This window comes from Hemiscyllium ocellatum, unplaced genomic scaffold (genome assembly GCF_020745735.1).
Source record: "Hemiscyllium ocellatum isolate sHemOce1 unplaced genomic scaffold, sHemOce1.pat.X.cur. scaffold_173_pat_ctg1, whole genome shotgun sequence".
In the NCBI taxonomy this organism is placed as follows: domain Eukaryota; kingdom Metazoa; phylum Chordata; class Chondrichthyes; order Orectolobiformes; family Hemiscylliidae; genus Hemiscyllium; species Hemiscyllium ocellatum.
The window spans coordinates 887,740-911,850 of NW_026867863.1; the positions used below are offsets into that span (position 1 = coordinate 887,740).

Sequence of the window (24,111 nt, forward strand, 5' to 3'; positions counted from 1 at the left end):
TATATATTCAGTTGCCTAAATTGATTTTTGCAATGTCTAGTATGAATTACATGTTATTTTGAAGTGCGACAGAGAATTGCAGTGTCCAGAAAAAAAAATGCTCAATTGTTTTATTAGCTGTTAATATCTTTGAACTTTGATTTTAGTTTTATCTGATTGTGAAAGAATTTAGAAATACAGGGAGTTAAATTCCAATTTAATTCGTTTTGTATTTTTTAAAACAAAGTACTTGCAACTAGCATTTGAAACAGACCTGAAGCTACTCAAATTTACTTCCACCATTTAAAAAAAACACTTCCAAAGAAGCTATTCAGCAAAACAAATATCCTAAGATGTGTATATCTCCAAGTTCAAGCGTAATCTCATGTAAATACATGAACCCATCTTTTCGGGCTGTGCAAGCTGATACCAGGATCCGGTCTCAGACTCCAACTGGAAACCAAGAGTCGGAAGCTGTCAGCCTGCCCCTTCTGATGGCCACATAAATCCTGGGCACTGGACCGTAATTCAACACGCCTGGATCGGCTTTGTTTAGAAAGATCTTGACAGAATATTTTCTCACAATTTATCAGAATGATTGTATCGACAATTTTTCTCAGTTTGTTACTGATTTTCTTATCATGTGAGTGTTTTTTGTTCAAGTCTTTCTTTGATACTGTCTCAATGTTAGTCTACCTCAGGAATGTCAAAGACTCAGCCATCATTTCATCAGCGTTAATGTTGCAATTTAATTTGTTTTCTTTTCAAAGGTGTCCAGTCAGAGGTTGTTTTGACTCAGCCAGAGGCAGAGACTGGCCCTCCTGCTGGTAGCCTGAGACTGACCTGTAAAACCAGCGGGTTCAATCTTGGCAGCAGCTACATGCACTGGGTCCGACAAGTTCCCGGCAAGGGCCTGGAATGGCTGCTGTACTACTATACTTCAGTCGACAAAAACTATGCACCAGCGATATTGGGCCGATTTACTGCGTCCAAAGAGACTTCAGACAACATTTTTGTGTTGAACATGGGAAACCTGAAGATCTAAGACACGGCCATCTATTACTGCGCAAGAGCAGTGGGTAGGTGGATATTCACTGCAATTATGATCGATACAAAAACCTTTCAGACCCTATTGTTTGCAACACGTCAGTGATTATTTCTACAAACCGTCTTAACTTGCAGTGCAGTATTAGTTCTCTGGGCTTCTGTGCATGTTTAATTTGTAAAAGTGGTGATAATTATTGATACACCAATTGGTTATTTTGAGAATCAGCTCAAGTGTTACTCTGTGAAATATAAAACAACATAAAAATTTATTAAGAATGATCAGAATTCACTAGCGCATGTGATGTAGCTTCATTGTGACTTAATATTGCCAGTGGTTCCGAAAATGTAATGGGAGATTTTTGGATTGTTTTATGCAGAGCTAGTTATTATGTGGCCCAGTGCAGACAATGTAACACTGTGCCTATCTTGATGACTGGGGCCAAGGGACCATGGTGACAGTGACTTCAGGTGAGAATTTTAACCTTAACTGTGATTTTTTAAAAACTTTCCATTCATGTGATTAATTTCTGTATTAAATGAAACTCATATTCTGCCTTGAGTTTGGTTTGGTTCGGAATAATTTTTGTTCAGGCTGATTATAGACTTCAGTTAAGGCTCAGCAAGTGGTTATAATGGTTGTGACGGAGTCAGTTACTCTGAGTGTCTCTTTGTTTCGATCCGATGGGCTTTCAGTGTGGCTGGGTTACTTAATGTCTCTTAATCAGTCAGGTATAAATAATGTTTAACGACAGTGACACTGGGACTATCGGTTTTCTTATCGACAACAAATGCTAAGAAGTTGAAGATGTTCAAAATATTACCAAACATGATTAAAAATGCTAAAATATCATTATCCATTTCTTGAATATATTTCCTGTACACATTATGTTCTTACCATGATTATATTTTCACCTTTATTTTGCTAATTTTGTTGATGACAAGCAGGTTAGAAACTGTCATAATTTTTTGCAGGGCTATGTTTCATTCTGTTGATTGAGATTCTAAGATCGTTTGACTTGATTCTGTTGAATTGAGTTGTTCGGATTTTAAATTTGTTTCAGTTGATTCGGTTGAAATGAGTTGATTGGATTCTGACTGTGCTCTTACTTAGTTTTGCTGAAGTGTGTTGATTGAATTTTGAAATTGTTTTATTTGGTTCTGTTGAATTGAATTGGTGAGATTCTGATTATGTTTCATTTAAGTCTGTTGTTTTCAATTGATTGGATTCTGGTTTTATTTTCCTCGAATCTGTTGAATTGAGTTGATTGGATTCTTATTCAGTTTGTGCAATTGATCTGTGTTTTCATGCTTTCTGTAATTGGTGTTTTCTTTCTGGCGATAAGATGGTCTCTCTGAATTACTTTTAATTGAAAATCTTTGTGAAGTTCTTTGGTTTTCCTGAATCGTTTCGGCATTTGTTAAATTTGTATGCCATTTTTAACTCAGCTTGATTGAAAAATTTGCATCTGTTTGTAACTGTCTCAAAACCAACTTAAGGCAGAAATAAAGAAGCACGAGGAATGAAAAACTTGACTTTTTAATACAGTGGTGATTTTTTTTAAAAATCGCATTTCTAATTGTAAATTAACCGAATTTTGTTTTCAGTCGGTTCATTCAAAATAAAATTTGGGACTAAATTCTGCAACTGCAGAATTGCTCAGTTCACAAAATTGAAACTAACTTACTACAATATTAAATTTTTTATATTGTCTTAATATTTTTCCATTAGAGAAATTTTGTTTTGTCCTTAAAGAGATTAATCATTATATGCCTAAAAATGCTGCACTAGATTGTCATGATCATCAAGGGTGTACAGTTGGGAAATAAATCTAACCTTTGCCGGAAAAGTTACAGCTTTAAATGTTACGTCCCCTCACAAACAAAACTGATGTTATGACTTGTTACTATTTGTTCAATTTAATCATTAATTTACTTGATTCTGAGCAGTTCTGTTAGACTTCAGTTCGGGTTTTCTTGTGAGGTTACATCATGTTCTTGGTTCTGTTGAAACTGTTTGCAGTGCTAGCTCTGCTGCAAACACATCGTGTTGTCATTTGTTGATCTTTGCTATGTTGAGTATTCTACATTGTTATTGCACTGTTCACATGATTTCTGTCAGTGAACCGCTCCAGTTTCCTCTTTCTCATTCAATGCAATCAGCATGCCAAATGAAACTTCACAAAGCTTGACGTTACGTGAAAGGTAAGTCGCAGGGTTTTGGAAATGAAGGGAAAACAGATACCTTCAGGCGCGATTCTTAACGAGAAGTAATAATTAAAGATTAACCTAATCCACTCTTTACAATCCACGTTCAGAACTCAACTACATAGTTAAACCACAATGTCTATCTTTAAACAGTTTAACAAGTCATAGAGAAATATAAATTGAATTTCAAAAGTATAATATTCCAGAAGTTGTTACCTTTGCAAACAAAATCCTTAACTGTGGTTATAATTGATCAAGAAATGCCTTTCCATTCTGCTGTATATTACACACAAGTTTTCTGGCTGGAAAATATGATTGGCAAAGACAATTTGGAAATTCTGCTCAATTCGATGAACAACAGATCAATTTCACTGCTTTGATCGGTTTCACAAGTAATCTGAGTCCTGAGTCAATTAATTGTTCTAGCCCTGATTAAACTGGGTTTGCTGTGAAAAATGAAACCTGAGTAATTTAATCTGCACAGTGCTTTAGGTATCCCCAATCCCTACTTTTTAAATAAATAGTTACATTTTACAGCACAATATCAACTGAAGAGTCATTCTTTTGGAAACAACTACTATAGTGAATTGGTGACCAAGGCCAAATTTCGAATTAATTGAAATAATCCACTTATGAACTCGGAGGGCAGCATCATGGCTCAGTGGTTAGCATTGATGCTTCACATCGCCGGGATCCCAGGTTCGATTTTACCCTCGGGTAACTATCTGTACGGACTTTGCACATTCGCCCCGTGTCTGCGTCGGCTTTCTCCAGGTGTTCCGGTTTCCTTAAGTAAAAAATGAGGTCTGCAGATGCTGGAGATCACAGCTGCACAAAGCACAGCAGGTTAGGCAGCATCTCAGGAATAGAGAATTCGACGTTTCGAGCATAAGCCCTTCATCAGGAATAAGAGAGAGAGAGCCAAGCCGGCTGAGATAAAAGGTAGGGAGGAGGGACTAGGGGGGTGGGGCGATGGAGGTGGGATAGGTGGAAGGAGGTCAAGGTGAGGGTGATAGGCCGGAGTGGGGTGGGGGCGGAGAGGTCAGGAAGAGCATTGCAGGTTAGGAGGGCGGTGCTGAGTTGAGGGAACCGACTGAGACAAGGTGGGGGAGGGGAAATGAGGAAGCTGGAGAAATCTGAATTCATACCTTGTGGTTGGAGGGTTCCTGAATCGTGTAATCCAAGGACCTGCATGTCTCGGTGGAGTGGGAGGGGAGTTAAAGTGTTGAGCCACGGGGTGATTGGGTTGGTTGGTTCGGGCGCCCAGAGGTGTTCTCTGAAGCGTTCCGCAAGTAAGCGGCCTGTCTCACAATATAGAGGAGGCCACATCGGGTGCAGCGGATGCAATAGATGATGTGTGTGGAGGTCAGGTGAACTTGTGGCGGATATGGAAGGATCCCTTGGGGCCTTGGAGGGAAGTGAGTGTGGAGGTGTGGGCGCAAAGTTTTACATTTCCTGCGGTTGCAGGGGAAGGTGCCGGGGGTGGAGGTTGGGTTGGTGGGGGGTGTGGATCTGACAAGGGAGTCGGTTCCTTAGGCAGGTGCTGAGGAAGGAGATGTGGCTGTGGTAACGGGTCTGTTTGAGAACGTGGCTGAAGAGCTTCTGCCTTAGGCAGGTGACTCCCTTGTCAGATCCACACCCCCCACCAACCCAACCTCCACCCCCGGCACCTTCCCTGCAACCGCAGGAAATGTAAAACTTGCGCCCACACCTCCACACTCACTTCCCTCGGGGGAAGGAAGAGGACATGCAGGTCCTTGGACTCCTCCACCGGCAGAACACAACTACACGACGGCTGGAGGAGGAGCGCCTCATCTTCCGCCTGGGAACCCCTCCAACCACAAGGTATGAATTCAGATTTCTCCAGCTTCCTCATTTCCCCTCCCCCCCACCTTGTCTCAGTCGGTTCCCTCAACTCAGCACCGCCCCTCCTAACTGCAATCCTCTTCCTGACCTCTCCGCCCCCACCCACTCCGGCCTATCACCTCACCTTGACCTCCTTCCACCTATCCCACCTCCATCGCCCCTCCCCTAGTCCCTCCTCCCTACCTTTTATCTCAGCCGGCTTGGCTCTCTCTCTCTTATTCCTGATGAAGGGCTTATGCTCGAAACGTCGAATTCTCTATTCCTGAGATGCTGCCTAACCTGCTGTGCTTTGACCAGCAACACATTTGCAGCAGTTCCGGTTTCCTTCCACAGCCTGAAAATGGGCAGGTTAGGTGAATTGGCAGTGTTGCTTTGCACATAGTGTTCAGGGATGTGCATATTTAGGGTGCATTCGGTGGGGTAAATATGGGTTGGGTAAATGGGTTTTCGTGGGCTCCATATTGCTCGGGCGATCGGTGTGGAATTGTTAGGCCAAATGGCCTGTTTCCAATATGTTGGAAATGTACTCTAAAACAATGGAAGTACTTGCTGCAAAAGCAGAGAATTTATTTCCCATCGATGTATTTAGACATATGCGGAGTTCATAAATTTGCAGAAGACATGAACTAGAGGATAACAGAGTACATTGTTTGAACTAGAGGATAACAGGGCACATTGTTTATTCAAATGCTGAAAATAGAGTAATTTCTTTTAATCAATATACTTGACCGATTATTGCAATGTAGCAATCTGAAGGAGACTGCTCACGTTAGTTAAGTATGATGATTATTTAGATTTGATTTCCTATAGTATATATTGGGCCATTTGACCCTACAAGGCCACACCGATCCTGTGAAGAGCAACCCACCCAGACCCATTCCCCTACCCTATATTTACCCTTGAGTAATGCACCTAACACCATGGACAATATAGCACGACCAGTTCACCTGACGGGCACATCCTTGAATTGTGGGAGGATTCCCACGCAGCCAAAGTAGAAACTGTGTAAACTCCACAGAGACAGTCACCCGAGGCTGAAACCGAACCCCGGTACCTGGATCTGTGAGGCAGCAGTGCGCAACACAAATCCACCGCTCTGCCCACATTTACTTAGCCACTCAGTTAAAGCGGGCAACTCCAGAGAGAAGCATGTTTTCAATTCACACTTTTTTAAAAAAAAAACATTTTCGTACATGAAAAGCTGCTAACAAGAAAATGAATTTGCCCTAATTTCTTCAACAGACATGCATTTCCACACTGTAATGCAGGACTAACGTCATGCAGTTCATGTAAAATCTCCACAGTTCAAGAAATGCTTTCAGATATGTAAAAACTATTTGGAGTATTATCCATTTCCTCCGGAGCTTTGCATTAATTGTTGACATATCTCACCATTGCTAATTACAACGACTTATTAAGTTTATTGACTCAGTGATTATCTATGTTCATTGTGAACACGTTCTCGTTTGCATTAATCCTTTGGTTAGTTCCTCTGATGAATGTTCAATTGCAGTGAATACATTGGATGTGAGGAATTGAGCAGATATATCTGCTAACATACAGATTGTTGTACATTTCGTTTCAGTGTTATCTCCGACTAACTTGTCAACGGGTCCTGACCATTTGTAAATTGTCTGGTTTGGGTACCTGAATTTTCGATAGTTCAATTTTATCTTGCTCTTCAAATCGACTTTTATCTGCCAGAACTGCAATATTTGATTGGGTGCCTCAGAACTGAGTGCCGTGGCTAAGTTATTCCAATCAGAACGAATACCACAGTAACAAAAGGCAGGCAGATTCCAAATGTTTTGATATTGGTTCTTGGCAATAAGGGATACTTGATTGAGCGATGAAGAGGGAAACATGCTGATTATTTCCTTTTGTGCCTCAGTTGGTCATGGACATGTAGCACAATGTAGAATCAAAAATTATTTTGCATCTTACTATTTGAAAACCTATTAGCGTTTAATATCACTGGCAACGGTCATAATGCATTTCAAAACATTTTCATCTATATCAAACTAAGTAGACCACGTGGGGCAGCAACATTCATAGGGGTTCTAGGGAAGGGAGTTCTAGGTTAAAATCCAGTGTCAGTGAATTGATGGTAATGTAATCCCACTTTTTATTCCTCAGAGAATTTGGACAATTCGGAGCTGCTGTCAAAGTATTCTTTGATAATTGTTGCAATGTTACTTTCGTGTACAAACTTTCTGGAACAATCCCTTGTTGTTGGAAAGTATCAATACTTAACATCATGTATGTACTGTCAAACAGGTGGGCTGTCTTCTCTGAGATAGTGTGAAGCTCATTGTGTTCAGGTCTGCTGTGATATTATTGTAGTGTGCCTGACTCCATGGCAAGCGGCCTGTGTTCACTTACAGCCTGGTTGAGAAGTATAAAATACCAACTCTTATCCGGTTAATTCTGGGCAAAAAAGCAGATTGAGTTGTTAGTGTGTTTGTTGGAGTTCCACTCACAGAGGCAGGTGAAATCTATTTCATCTCTGTCCTGACTTGTATCTCTTAGATATTAAACAAAACTTTGGCGTTTAGCAGCTTTTTCGAGATCAATATTTGTTCACAAGATTTTGAGCACATCCAGCTGGGGTTAATCGAGTAAGTCCTTTAATAATTCCCAGCTTTATAACTGCTGTTCAAATAATATCACGTATAACTAATCCAGAATGTATTGTTTTGAAGCATAATTGATGAGATTATGCCTAGGTTGTTTTACTTTATATTAAACTGGTGCTGTGGCTGAATATGATTGTTCAGTACAATGGGGGTTCCGCTGATTCCAACACTTGCATCATATGGTGATAGCTTTTCAAGTGGTCTTCAATTGTTATCTCGGCTCATCCACTACCTCTGCTAAGAATGCTTTTCTCACTGCAGTCAAGCAAACGTAACCGCTGTCTAACTCAACAGGTGTGAGTTCTTGTGCCAATAGCATGATAACAATTTCCTGAAGCGGGAGGGGATGGGGTAGGGGGGTGAGGGGTGTCTCTCGACGTGAAACGTTAACCTCGCTTTCTCTCCACAGGAGCTGCCAGACCTGCTGAGTTTCTTCAGAAATTTCTGTCTTTATTTTAGTTTTCTAGTATTCCAAGTTTTTTGATTCATTTCTAAAAATGTTCTGTTCGATTAAACAAGTTCTTCAGAGAGAAAATGCACTTAAACAAATTGAGAATGTTCAGAGATATTTATTATCAGAGAATCATGTTTTACAAGAAAGCATCATGAAGTAACAGCACACTTCAGAGTGCAGTGCCTGCTGTATTTGGGTGAGAGTTATTTTGATCAGTCAAGTAGTGAATGTCAGTGCTCCCATTCCAAATACCTGTAATCAACAGAATTACTTTTTAAAGAATGTGTGAAACAATTAATTTGCTAAAATATTTTAATACAAATTGTTCACCGCCAGTGCTAACCTAACGACTGACACATGATAGGGATGGGGAGGAGGACAGCACTAAGCCCTCGAGCTGATCCACCACTAACTTATATCATGGTGCATCTGCGCACTAACTGCAGACGCCTCTCTTTGGCTAAAACTCTTTACTACCGTTGTTTTGCAAGCAAAGTCTATCCCAAATTTAATGGTTCGACTGCCCATAACAAAGGAAGACACCGTTTTTGAAAGGCATTTCTGTGAGTATTTAAAGGGACACAATGAGGCTGTAACATCCCAGTCTCGTATTCCACTAATGGTACTTCTTTATTCCAGGAAAGCATAATGTGTGATTGCCGTGCTAAAAATGAGGGAATCCTCATTTCCATTATATGATTACGAAATAGCTCTGTTAGTTGAGTGAAAACGCAGTCAAACCACACAGAATTAAACCATTCAACATGTCATCTTGTGTGGGCACGCAAGTGCCTCAAATACTTTTCAATTCTTCCGGCGGACAGGTGTGGAAGTATCAAACTTTTATATCGCATTGAAAAACCAGTTGTCCTCAGCATACTTGAATTGCTGAAGCTCGTGTGGTATTAGCATTCACAGCACTGTTAGAAAGTGAGTCCCATGGCTGTGATTGAGGAAAAGTAAAACGGCAGGGAAATAGTTGCAAGTCAAGGTGGAGTCTAATTTGGAGGTAATCATTCAGATGAAGCATTTTCATGCATGCACGCCCTTATCCTCAAAGATCACAATTTTGAAACATGTTGCCAGGGACATGTTAGAATACAAATTAGAAGCTGAATTAGGCACCTCGGTCACTTTAGAATGCTATTGTATTCATGGGATCATCATAAATCCTGCTGCTCACCAGTCTTTCCAACACCCGATAAAATTGAGCCCGATTCTTTACTGTTCAATGAACGAATGGTGAACCATTGGAATTCTCCGCCACTAAATTGCTTGAGGTTAAAACATTAAGTGATTTCAAGAAGGAGATAGATTCCTTCAATTCTGAAGATATACTACGAGTATGTGGAAAAAAAGACAAACAGGGTACAATATCGGTTGAAAGTCATGAGAACGACGAATGGGGCATGGTTTGTAAATTTGCACATGAAACCAAAATTGGTGCTATAATTGGCAATGAACGTTATCTAAAAGAGATCGTGATCAATTGGGCAATTGGGCAAATGGGCTGAAGAGTTGCAATTGGAGTATAGATTAAATGAAAACGACCTTTAAAGAAGATAAAGCAGGTCACAACTTGCAGAGATAATTGTAGGGCACTGGATCGTGTTGTCCAACAGAGAGACCTGGGAGTTCAGAAGCATCGATTCTTACAGCGTCATATAGTCATAGAGATGTAGAGCAAGGAAATAGACTCTTTGTTCCAACTCGTCCATGCCGACCAGACATCCCACCCCAATCTAGTCCCACCTGCCAGCACATGGCCCATATCCCTCCAAACACTTCCTATTCATATAGCCATCCAAATGCCTCTTAAATGTTGCAATTGTACCAGTCTCCACCACTTGCTCTGGCATCTCATTCCATACACGTACTACCTTCTGTGTGAAAAAGTTGTCCCTTATGTCTTTTTGTGTCTTTCCCCCTCACCCTAAACCTATTCCCTCTAGTTCTGGACTCCCCGAACCCAGGAGAAAATAAACTTTGCCTATTTACTCTAACCATGTCCCTCAGGATTTTCTAAACCTGTATAAGTTCAAGCACTAAGTCTCTGAAGTTCCAGGGAAAACAGCCCCAGCCTGTCCAGCTTCACCCTCTAGCTCACATCCACCAATCCTGGCAACATGCTTGTTAAATCTTTTCTGAACCCTTTCAAGTTCCACATCATCTTTTCGATAATAAGGAGACCAGAATTGCACACAATGTTCCGACAGTGGCCAAAACAATGTCCTATACAGCCACAACATGTCCTCCCAACTCCTGCATTCAATACTCTGACCAATAAAGGAAAGCATAACAAACGCCTTCTTCACGATTCAATCTACCTGCGACTAGACTTTCAAGGAGGTATTAATGTGCACTCCAAGTTCTCTATGTTCAGCTACACTCCCTCGGACCTGACCATTAAGTGTAGAATTTCTGCTAAGATTTGCTTTCATAAAATGCAGCACCTCGCATTTATCTGAATTAAACTCCATCTGCCACTTCTCAACTCATTGGCCTATCTGGTCAACGACCTGTTGTTTAATGAGATAACCCTCTCCGTTGTCCTCTACACCTCCAATTTGGTGTCATCAACAAACTTACTAACTGTACCCCTTATGCTGGCATCCAAACCAATTATGTAAATGACAAGAAGTAGAGGCCCCAGTACCGATCCTTGTGGCACTCAACTGGGAACTGGCCTCAAGTCTGAAAAACAACTCTCCACCAAGACCCTCTATCTTCTACCTTTGAGCAAGTTCTGTATCCAAATGCTGAGTTCTCCCTGTATTCCGTGAGAGCTAACCTTGTTAATCAGTATCACATGGGGAACCTTGTCAAACGCCTGCCTGAAGTCCATATAGATCACATCTACCACTCTGCCCTCATAAATCCTTTTTGGTAATTCCTCAAAAAACTCAGTCAAGTTTGTGAGGCAGGCTTTCCCATACACAACATCATGTTGACTATCCCTAATCAGTCCTTGCTTTTCCAAATCCAGGTACAGCCTGTCCCTCAGGATTCCCTCCAGCAACTTACCCACAACCTACGTCAGACTCACTGGTCTATAGTTCTATGGCATTTCCTCCATAAACAGTGGCGACACGATAGCCAACCTCCAGTCATCCGGCTCTTCACCTGTAACTATCATCGATACAAATATCTCATCAAGGGTCCCACAATCACTTCTCTAGATTCCCACAGAGTTTTAAGCTACACCTGATCAGGTCATGTGGATTTATCCATCTTTACCCGTTTCAAGATATCTAGCAATGTCTTTAATAACATGGACATTTTACAAGATGTCACTATGCATTTCCCTATGTCTTTATCTTCAATATCCTTTTTTACAGTAAATATTGACGCAAAATACTCTCGCCATTTTCTGCGGCTCAACACAAAAGCCACCATGTTGATCATTGAGGGGCCCTACTCTCTCCCTCGTTACTTTTTTGTCCGTAATGTAATTTTAAAAACTCTTCTGATTCTTCTTAATTCTATTTGCCAAAGCTGTCTCATGTCCCCTTTTTGCACTCCTGATATCCCTCTTAAGTATACTCCTACTTCCTTTATACTCTCACTGGGTAGTAATGTTGAATACAGGGACCAGGGGGTTCAGATACATAAATTCTTGAAAACATTGCCTCAAGTAGACAGTGTGTTGAAGGTTTGGCACATGCTCCTTCATTGGTCAGAGCATTGAGTGCAGGAGTTGAATCTTCTTTCTGTAACTGTACCAGACATTGGAATGAAATGCCGGAGGAAGTGGTAAATGCAGAGACAGGTACAACACTTACAAGACATTTGCACAGGTATAGGAATTGGATAGGTTCTGATGGATGTGTGCTAATAGCAGACAAATGGAATTAGTTTAATTTGAAAACTCTGGTCAGCATGGACAAACTGTACTCTGACCAATAAAGGAAAGCATAACAAAGGAAATGTTCTGTGCTATGTGGCTTTATGACTCTATGGCTTCATTGTGCAGTTTGCTCAACGTTGGTAAGCAAGTGAGGGGATAGATTGGGAGTATGAGATTGTTTGAGTTAGTAGGCTTTGGCTGGCCATTTACCAGTACGGAAAATTTAGCATTGCCAATTCACCTATCTGCATATTATTGGATTGGGGGAGGAAACCGGAAGAAACCCACGCAAACACGGGCAGAATGCGCAAACACCACACAGAGTCGCCTGAGGTGGGAATTGAACCCGGGTCTCTGACGCTGCGAGGCAGCAGTGCTAACCACTATGCCACCGTGCTGCCCACAGTTTCGTCAAATTGTGCTTGGTAAATGAGGGACCGTTTGAGTTGAAATACAGGAGGTCTATCTTTGCCAAGCTTGTTAGCGGAGAGATCAGCAGAGTGCCACGCTGCTGATTGGAGAGATGTGCAGGATGCCAGGCTCTTTCGAGAGCAGAAGGTCACTGTAATGCAGTGGCAGGTGGACTTGATGTCAAAATGCAAAGCTCAGAGTCTGGAGAAATGGAATGAGGTAAAGGACAAATGCGAAAGGAGCTAGGATGCAGTGTGCACACGTTGACTTGGATAAGATGAGAGATCAGTGACCAAGGGCTGAGGTCATGCCTGGGTAGTGGGGTTCTGACAGAGGTTGTAAAAATGAGGGTGCCATGTCCAGTCAGGGCCAAATTCAACATGGACAGACGCAGGGTGGCAGCAGTGGAATTACAGGGTCATATAGATGTACAGCATGGAAACAGACCCTTCGCGCCACCAAACCATGCCGACCAGATATCCCAACCCAATCTAGTCCCACCTGCCAGCACCCGACCCATATTCCTCCAAACCCTTCCTATTCATACACCCATTAAAATTTCTCTTAAATGTTGAAATTGTAACTGCCTCCACAAATTCCTCTGGCAGCTAATTCCATTCATGGATCACTCTTTCCATGAAAAAATCCCCCCTTAGGTCTCTTTTACATCTTAGCCCTCTCACGTTAAACCTATGCACTCTTGTTCTGGATTCCCTGAAACAAAGGAAAAGACTTTGTCTATTTATCCTATCCATGCCCCTCATAATTATATAAACCTCTGGGATTGACATTATGTATCAATCTAGAATGTAGAACATGGAACATTAGACTGCAGTACAGTCCCTTCAAGCGTCTATTTCATGCCAACCTGTGAAACCAATCTGAAACCTTTTATCCTCCACTATTTCATTTTCACCCATATGTTCATCCAATGACATTTCACATGTCCTCAAATTTCACACATATACTATTGTTGAGACAGTGCCGTCCACACCCTTACTACTCTCTGATTAAAGAAACTACTTCTGACACCTGTCCTCTACCTATCAGCCTTCAATTTAGGGCTATGTCCCCTCCTGCTAGCCATCATCATCCAAGGAAAAATACTCTCTCTGCTTACCCTATCTAACCCTCTGATTATCGTATATCTCTCAATTAAGTTACCTCTCAAACTTCTCCACTCAAACAAAAACAGCCTCAAGAACCTCGTGCTTTCCTCATAAAACCTTCCCGCCACAGGAGGCAACATCATGCTTTTGAAACACAGTCCCTCTACTAATGAAAGCCAACTCAATGTATGCCTTCTTAGCAATCCTATCAACCTGACTGGCTCTATATACATGGACACCGAGGTCTCTCTGCTCATCGACATGACCGATATGGATTGTCTTGGATGTGTTTCTTGTGATAGGGGTGGTGTATTCCGGGGATGAATGGGTGAGTAACCGGAAGGATTTGGCAATGTGAGTGGAAATTTAGGTCTAGACAGCGAGGGAGAGCAGGGCTCAGTCTGAGACATGATGGTTTTGGTGGTGAACTGCGTGTCAGTTTGAAATGTATTAAAGTTAAAGAGTACTTGTTAATTTTTCAAATCATATTTACGTAAATAGTCAACTCAGTTAGTTGTAACCCTTCAAAGCCTTTGAACCCTAATGCTCTTCCATTTTTCAGAGTCCTCCAGAATTCAGATAATTTTAAATTAGAAGTTTCAACTTTCAGACAATTGACATGAGTCCAGCTATGATAGACTTCCTCCAAGTCCCAGTGCTCAGCTCCTGCCCATGCTGCTGCTGCAGTGACCATCTTTCCTGAGAGAACATTCTGCCTTGATAAATGAGAAAGAGTCACTGGACCTGAACTGTTCACTCTGATTTCTTTCTAGAAATACTGCCAGCTGTTGGGTTTTTCCAGCAATATCTGATTTCGTTTCTGATTTCATGCAGCACGGTACCTAGTCGAGTGGCACACTGTTTCCGTGGTTAGCATTGCTACAACAAAGCACTTAGGACTCGGGTTCTATTCCATCCTCGGGTGACTGTCTGTGTGGAGTTTTCACATTCTCTCTGTGGCTGTGTGGGTTTGTTCGAAAGGTCTATAGATGTGCAAGCTGGGTAAATTAGCCATGCTGTGTTCAGGGAGAAAGTGAGGTCCGCAGTTTCAGCATTCTGTGTTCAGGGATTGGCATGTTAGGTCCATTAGTCAGAGTTAAATGTAGAGTATTAGGGTAGAGCAATGAGCCTGGATGGTTACTTTTCAGAGTGTTGGTGTGGATATGTTGGGCCAAATGGCCTGTTTGCACACACTGTAGAATTTTGATGAATGCGCATTTCCTTGGTTTGTATTTTGTAAAACCTCTCTGCTCTTCACTTGCAACCCAGTGAAAGTGTCAGTTGGTAAGATTTTAAAACAGTTACTGGGGTGCGATCAGCATGTTCTTCTTCCTAAATTATATGGTAATGGTAAAGATAGAGGGCATGTTTATGAAGAGGAAACATATAGATCATGATCAACATCTGTTAAGAAGTAAAAATAAACTCCAGTTATACTGTGGACTTCAGCAGGAGGATGCTGGAAAACGTTTACAAATGAAGATGCATTTGAGTAACTGATATGGACAAATTAACAGAAACTAATGTGCTCAATTGATCTTTCTATCGTAGAGACACCGTCTCCCCCCACGCTTTATGGCCTGGTCTCCTCCTGTGAGGACCACAACACCGGTTCTCCGATCTTTGGTTGTTTGGCAATGGACTATTACCCTGATGTAACCAAGGTAACCTGGAAGAAAGGTGGGGAGTTAATCACGACTGGATTGAAGACTTACCGATCAGTAAGAAACAAGAGTGGAACCTATACCCAGAGCAGCCAGTTAACCCTGCCCGGGTCAGCAGTAGATTGCCCCACCAAAATCTACTGTGAGGTTCAACACAACGGGTCACACAAGAGCAAAGAAATGCCATGTCCAGGTAAGTGTTGTGGGAACTGAGATCAACAGAACATCTGTGATTAACATGAATGAGGCATTATTGATAACCATTCTCACAGAAGCATTTTATACAGCACAGGAAAAGGCCCGTTGGTCCATCCAATCCACACCTAAAAATAACAGCCACCTAACTGTGCCAGTTTCATGTGCCAGCACTTGATCCGTTGCCTTGTGTGACATGCCTTTGCAAGTATGGATCTAAATATTTCATACATATTATGAGGGGCTCAATCTCTACATAACTTGTCAGCACTGAGCTCCAGACTCACATCACCCTCTGTTTGAGATTGTTTTGACTTGAGATCCATCCTAAAACTCCTGGCCTTGCCTTCACCCTGTGCCCCTGAGGCATTGATCTCTCCCTCAAGGGGATTGTTTTTGTCCAGTTCAGCCTGCCTGGAATTATTTGAGGTATAGACATCGCAATCATCTTCTCCTTAATTCTCTTCTGCTGCAAGGATATCCCCCGTCTGTCTAATCTTTTCATAAATAAAATACTTCAACCCAGGCAAAATCCTTGCAAAGCTCATTAATGCTGCTTTCAGCGTAATCAAATTCTGTCGATAGCATGCACACAGCACTTCAGTATGGCCTAATCAATGTGTTATTAAGTTCCAGCATCATCTCCCTACTCTTCATTGTCAATGTCTCGCCTAAAATGAACAAATATCCTCCCGAACTTCCTCGCCTCTTTATCCATATGACGCATTAATATAGGGGATCAGTGGGTGCGAACACCAATGGCCCTCAGCTATTTCCAGGTTTCCACCATTCAAAACGTAATACCTCGCAGTTTCTTCTGCCGCAGTGCAATACTTTACTCTTATCTAGAATGATTTCCATTTGCAACTTCTCTTCACATATAATCAATCCTTGTATGACGTCCTGCGCTCTAAAACTATCATGCTCATGACTTACCAACATGACAATTTTCCTTTCATCTCCGAAGTTGCTGATTAACCTTCCTACATTCCATTCTCAATCATTGGTATATAAGAGAAACAGCAAGGAAATCAGCACTGATCCCTGCAGAACATCATGAGACATAGATTTACAGTCACGCAGACACCTTATGACCATTATCCTCTGCTCCCGACCACTCAGCCAATTCTCGATCCAATTTGGAAATTTAACTCTGATCCTATTGGCTCTGATTATTGCTGTCATTTGGTCATTGATTTATCTGTCTGAAAACTACCACCAAATTGTTAAGATATGATTTTCTCTCAATAAAACCATGCTGGAAGTTGTTGATTGATCTTGCAAATGAAGACAAATTCTGCTCCTCAATAGTTCCAATAGTTTCCCTACCACTGAGACTAGCTTGAAAGATCTGCATTTTCATTGTTTATCCCTTCCTTCCTCCTGCATAACAATGCAACGTTGACTGATCTGCACTCACATGTCAGACAGTAATTCTAAACCATTGTCAGCGACACAACTATTGCATCCTTTGCATCACTCAACAGCTTGTTATATATTTCATCTGCCCTGGAAATATAAGCACGTTTCATCCAGCAAGACAACAAAGAACATCACATCGTCTGACCGAACTTTTGAAAGTACATTACAACACTCCTCCATGATTTCTATCCCCACATTGTTTCTCTTACTGTTGAAAACTGACACAGCACATTTGTTTCGACTGCAACGTAATCCTCTGGCTCATGCCAATAATATCATCTAATGGGTATTACTGTTCCCCAAATTATTCTTTTATGAATGAACCCATAACTTATTAAAATAGTTTTCTTTATTTTGACTGTTATTATTTTCTCATGGTCCCTTTTCCTCTCCTAATACATTTTTTTTCTTGCAAATACCCATTTGCACATTCTGTCCTTCATTCTAATTTCTATTGTTTTGAGATTTCAGTATAGAACGGAAGTCTCCCTTGTTTCTGTTCATCTCACCCGCTATGTCCTTTTACGTTCCAGGCTCGCTGCATTCTTGGTCCCACGCTGTGGATTCATGGGAAATGTTCTCCCTGCGCTTTTCCTATTTCTTTTATTTTAAATGTGCCACAATGCTCTGATTTAGATTTACCAGGAAGTTTCAGATTCCAGTCCACTCTGGTCAAACCATTACCTTATCTTATTACCATTGTCCTTCCCCTTTCAGAACTTTGGACCCATTTCTATCCTTTTCCAGAACAATCTGGAATCCAACAGATTGAAGATCACCATCTGCAAAGAGCTCCACCATTGATTTTTACCTACTCGATCGATTTCAATCTCTAAAGTAAAGTCCAGGTTCACCCCTCTCTTGCAAATTCTGGATTAAAATGTTCTGTATTAAACACTAACTTTGCGAAAATATTGTCCTGGGGGCATTTTCAAAATTCTGTTCCCTCTAAATTTTTGGCAAAATGAATATCCAAGCCTACGCTGAGGAAGACAAAATCCTGTTTTCTCATTTAATTTACGTTTAAGATAATTTACGTTGCTCTGACATTTGCCCATGTATCTGCACTTCTCAGCCATTTGGACAAAACAGTAAGGTCTATCGTGCTCTGCCAGTGGTTATGTTTGCTGTATTCTGGTTTGGAAGTACTGTTTATTTGCCTTCGTTTCTCTTTCCAGTCTAAAATACTCTTGTCAGAATTACTACAGAACGGACATTTTCGACCACTCACCCACTCCCCCATTTTTCCCATCATTCCCTGTCTCGCCTGAAGGCACTAAATTGTGGAATATTGAATAGTCACTTCTGCCCCTCTCTCAACATGTCACCATGAGAGCAATCGCATAATTTCCTCGTTTAAGCCATTAATTCATCCGCCTTGTTCATCAAACTCTTTCATTATAACGAATACCATCAAAAGTTTTTACGTCACTTCTGATTTGACCAGCCTATCATTTCTATGCCTCTTAGATTCCCTTGCAGAGTCCTCTAATTTTAGCCCATCACATTGTCCTGCTGATCTTTCTGTGTGGATCTCAGCTTCTCTAACACTCTGCAAATTATGATTCTGGTAATATCGGGGTTAGTATAATATATAAGATCTGTTTGCGGAGCTGGAAGTTTTTGTTGCGAACGTTTCGTCCCCTGGCTAGGAGACATCATCAGTGCTCTGGAGCCTCCTGTGAAGCGCTTCTTTGATGTTTCTTCCGGTATTTATAGTGGTCTGTCCTTGCCGCTTCCGGGTGTCAGTTTCAGCTGTCCGCTGTAGTGGTTGGTATATTGGGTCCAGGTCGATGTGTTTGTTGATGGAGTTTATGGATGAATGCCATGCCTCTAGGAATTCCCTGGCTGTTCTCTGTCTGGCTTGCCCTATGATAGTAGTGTTTTCCCAGTAGAATTCATGTTGCTTGTTGTCTGAGTGTGTGGCTACTAGGGATAGCTGGTCGTGTCGTTTTGTGGCTAGCTGATGTTCATGGATGCGGGTTGTTAGCTGTCTTCATGTTTGTCCTATATAGTGTTTTGTGCAGTCCTTGCATGGTATTTTGTAAACTACATTAGTTTTGCTCATGTTGGGTATCGGGTCCTTTGTTCTAGTAAGTTGTTGTCTGAGCGTGGCTGTTGGTTTGTGTGCCGTTATGAGTCCTAAGGGTCGCAGTAGTCTGGCTGTCAGATATGAAACGCTTCTGATGTATGGTCGTGTGGCTAGTCCTTTTGATTGTGGCATGTCCTCGTTCCGTGGTCTATCTCTTAGGCATCTGTTGATAAAGTTGCGCCTCACTACACACTTCACAGTCAACAATCAGATATACGAACAAATCAACGGAACACCCATGGGATCACCAATCTCGGGACTCATAGCAAAGGCAGTTATTCAAAGGTTAGAACAAACAACCCTACCACAAATTCAACCCAAACTCTGGGTCAGATATGTCGATGACACTTTTGTAATCATCAAAAACACAGAAATAGAAAAAATACACCGGATCATCAACGCCACACTCACAGGAATCCGATTCACGAGAGAAGAAGAAAAGGATAGCCAACTCCCATTCGTGGACGTGTTAATACAGAGAACACTGAACGGAGAATTCACCACAAGGGTACACAGGAAAACACCACACACAGACCAAGTCCTAAACTATGAAAGTAACCACCCCATCACACACAAACGAAGCTGCATCAGGACACTATTCAAAAGAGCCACAACACACTGCAGTACACCAGAACTGCGAAAAGAGGAACACCTATAAAAGGTATTCGCCAAAAACGGATACCCGCGCAAATTTATCAAGATGCCTAAGAGATAGACCACGAAACGAGGACATGTCACAACCAAAAGGACTAGCCACACGAGCATACATCAGGAGTGTTTCATATCTGACAGCCAGACTACTGCGACCCTTAGGACTCATAACGGCACACAAATCAACAGCCATGCTCAGACAGCAACTTACTAGAACAAAGGACCCGATACCCAACATGAGCAAAACTAATGTAGTTTACAAAATACCATGCAAGGACTGCACAAATCACTATATAGGACAAACAGGAAGATAGCTAACAATCCGCATACATGAACATCAGCTAGCCAAAAAACGACACGACCAGCAGTCCCTAGTAGCCACACACTCAGACAACACGCGACAAGAATTCGACTGGGAAAATACTACTATCATAGGGCAAGCCAGACAGAGAACAGCCAGGGAATTCCTAGAGGCATGGCATTCATCCACAAACTCCATCAACAAACACATCGACCTGGATCCAATATACCAACCACTACAGCGGACAGCTGAAACTGACACCCGGAAGCGGCAAGGACAGACCACTATAAATACCGGAAGAAACATCAAAGAAGCGCTTCACAGGAGGCTCCAGAGCACTGATGATGTCTCCTAGCCAGGGGACGAAACGTTTGCAACAAAAACTTCCAGCTCCGCGAACAGAACCACAACAACGAGCACCCGAGCTACAAATCTTCGCACAAACTTTCAATAATATATAAGAGCTGACTGCATTTGTTATTAAATTCGTCAGATAATTTATTCATATATATTTCCTTAAGGTCCAGATGTTTTCCCTCCAACTCTTCTCCTGACTGTGAGTCCCAATGAAGAAATCACAAGCAACAAGTATGCCACTCACGTCTGTTAATATTCGATTTCTATCCAAAGTCAACCTCAGTGATTTGGTTGAAAGATGGCCTACCTTTGGATTCTGGCTTCTTCACGTCTCCTGTGTGTGAGGCGAGCGGGAACTTTTCGGTGACGAGTCGCCTGATGATCCGTTATAGTGAATGGTTCGACAGCGCAGTCTATACCTTCCAGGTCACTCATGGAGAGAACACTCAAAGTAAAAATATCACCGCATTCCAGGGTAAGAGGCACATACTAAGAGGGTTACAAATCATTTTGAACTCGCCTATGAATCAAACACACAGTTTTATCAGGCTTAGTAAACAAATCTGTACAGCTTCTCATTTCCCAAAGTGTCATGTGCCTCGTATTTCTGTTTGAGTGTCGCATTAGCATTGCTCATAATTCATTATTTTAGCTCATCAGAAAAGCATGTTTCCTCTTTGTTGAAGACGAGTAGACAGTGAACTTTGTTAAATAGTTTTTTGGCTGACCATGCTGGGAGAGGCATTCAGAGTGCCGAGCCCTTGCCTGGTAGCGGCCAAAAGGATAATTTGTGGTCAGGGGTGTCTGAGAGGCATCTGATTGAAACCTGACAGTCCAAGTTAGAGTGAACGTGTAGTAGATGTTTTGACCAGTAGGCGATAGTAGGGTCCACGGGCACAGTCTCAAAGTCGAAGGGAGCACCATCTGATACTAAGATGGGGAGGAATTTCCTCTTCCAGAGGGTGATTTATCTATGGAGCGAATTGCTGCAGAGTGCTGTGGAGCGCAGGCCATTGTCAGCCTTGAAACAGAGATGGATCAGCTCTTGCTTAGTACGGGGAGAAGGCGGGAGAATGGGGTTGAGAAACATATCAGCCATAATTGAATGGTGGAGAAGACTTGATTGACCGAATAGTCTCATTGTGATCATCTATCTTATATTTTGTGGTCTCAAAGTGACATGGTAAAAATATGCAGTAAACCTTACTTGCAAACAAATGAAAACGTCCAATACTTCATTCCATGCTCAAGAATGACGTATTGCCTTGTTCATTGTACGACACAGACTTTTATTTTATATCTGGTACTAAGCTATTCGACTTCATTTATGGGATGTGACCACAGAACAAGTGGGTTTCACATTTGATTAACTAGGATAAACGCAATCTCACTGAACTTCTTACAGACGTTCTCTGTAATTAGCGAATGAGGCAGGAAAATAAATTCTGGTGGGAACGCTCAATAGGGATGAATGAACTAGGAATTAGAGCCCGGCTGATTCAGTCTGATTTGGCATGGAAATGTTTACATAATGAATATAAATCTGAATAAAACTAGTGCAAATTTCCATCGAGTTTGTAGATTAATTTAAGAAGTTTCTACTTGTTTTTTTTTCAATGAATAAAGTAAAAAATGCAGCCTGGTAATTAAAGTGAATCTACAGACCTGTCATTAACTCCTTGAATGGAAGGAAAGACTTGAGGGGATGGGTGTTCTTCACGATGTCTGGTGCTGTACTCAGTGCCTTGTTTTCAGGTTAACTCCAAATTCAACCCACAAGGAATAATGACATAAATTAGAGAATTGTCTCACACCAATATTGCCAAGTATTTTCAATCACGTTAAATATAATGATCAGAATTTCCATGGCCATTCACCGTTCCAGTAACACTTTAAAACCTCTGCAAATGCATGAAGACAAAGAGAATAATTATGTTGAAACACAATTTGTCCGAAATTCGATAACTGATTTGGCAATTCGTGTGACCAGCAGCATTTGCACGTAACGTTCATGGACATAGAAATGAACTCATTACATACAGATTACTCTTGTCCCAAGTATCAATAGATGGTGTTAAGTAAGAGACCAACTCTGAAAGAAAGATAACTCCGGGAATTACATTATGGTATCTTCGATGATTTTACTTTTTTCTCAGGTTTCACTTTTTACAAAGCCAGTGTTCTTTAGGAATTATTACACAGATTACGTTATAGGTAATCACGAATTCTTTCACAGATCAAAATATATGAACAATAGTAAGTATCGTTTCAGCAAGAGTTAGAAGTTGCCATTTCGAAGGTGGTTACTTCACCTTGTGACGACATAACCTGAAGAGTGGGTGTACTGAATCTGAAGAGGCATTTTACATTGACTTTGATTGCTGTTTCATAGGAGATACTGTGCGCCACGATTACACAGTTAAAATCCTCCCGCCACCAGTAGAACAGGTCTTGCTGGAGGCGACGGTGACTTTAAGCTGCCTTGTGTCCAATCTTCCTTCTGGAGTCAACGTCACCAGGATACAAGAAAAGAAGCCTCTGAAATTAGAAATTGCTGACCAGTCTGGACAGAATCCTGGCAGTGCGATTAGCAAATTAGAAATTTCGACTGAAGCCTGGCTGAGTGGCATTACTTTTGAATGTGTGGTGTACCATCAGAATCTACCAACTCCGTTGAGAGACTCCATCCACAAGAAGAAAGGTGAGCGGTGGGATTAAAGCACAAAGAATTCCGTGTGTAATTGAGATCCAGGCACATCAATGGTAAGCTTTGATTGGTAATGAGCAAACACTGTTGGGAGCATAAATCATGCACTTGATAGCAGAAAAGCTAAGTATCTGATTAAGAAAGAGACAGACCAAAGGCTATTCTATTCCGATTAAATCAGATAAGGTGGGAAGGAACCTAGGTTGTTACGTCACCATCAGCGATGACACATGGACAGAATGTCCTTGTTGTGGGCTGGAAACATGGACACGACTTTCAAATTAAACTTTTTACATCTTTTATTGAACATAATGTCTACCACTCTGCTCCTATTAGAAAATGAATGTGAATAAATCCCAAATTAAGAATGGCATATTTTAATATTTAGTGAAATCGTGATATTGATTTTGGTTTTTATAGTTGATTTATATTTGTCTCAAATATTTTGCAGTGATTAATGCACTGGAGCCATCAGTGTCTGTGCTCCTGCCACCAACAGAAGAAACCTCCGTTCAGAGGTTTCTCTCCCTCACCTGTTTAGTGAGGGGTTTCTTCCCCCGAGACATCTTCGTCAAGTGGACAAACAATGACAAGTCGGTGAATCCCAGTAACTACAAGAACACCGAGGAGATGGTGGAGAGCAACAACACCTCCTTCTTCATCTACAGCCTGTTATCCATTACTGCGGAGGAGTGGGCCAGCGGTACTTCTTACTCCTGTGTGGTGGGACATGAAGCGATTCCATTGAAGATCATCAACAGAACAGTCGATAATTCGAGTGGTAAAACAAGTTTTGTAAACATTTCACTTGCACTGATGGACACTGTTAATTCATGTCAATAAAAATCTCAACGTTGATTCAATAATTCAACAAAAGTAATAAAGCATTTTTTTTCGTCCAGTTGTGAGCTAAATATACAACTGCTGAATGAATTGATTCTCATTCTTACCTCTATTCCATCTGTGCAGTTTAAATGAGATGAGATTCCCTTCAGTGTGGAAACAGGCCCTTCGGCCCAACAAGTCCACACTGACCTTCCGAAGAGCAACGCACCCAGAACCATTCCCCTTCATTTACCCCTGACTAATGAAATCAATACTACGGGCAATTTAGCATGGCTAATTCACATAACGTGCACATCTTTGGACCGTGGGAGGAAACTGGGGC

The 24,111-nt window shown here is 41.5% G+C and overlaps 1 pseudogene; it reads left to right on the forward strand.

The window, feature by feature from the left end:
* The first annotated feature begins 573 nt into the window (after window positions 1-573).
* On the forward strand, window positions 574-23,786 carry LOC132810428 (Ig heavy chain C region-like; annotated as a pseudogene).
* The last annotated feature ends 325 nt before the right edge of the window (window positions 23,787-24,111 follow it).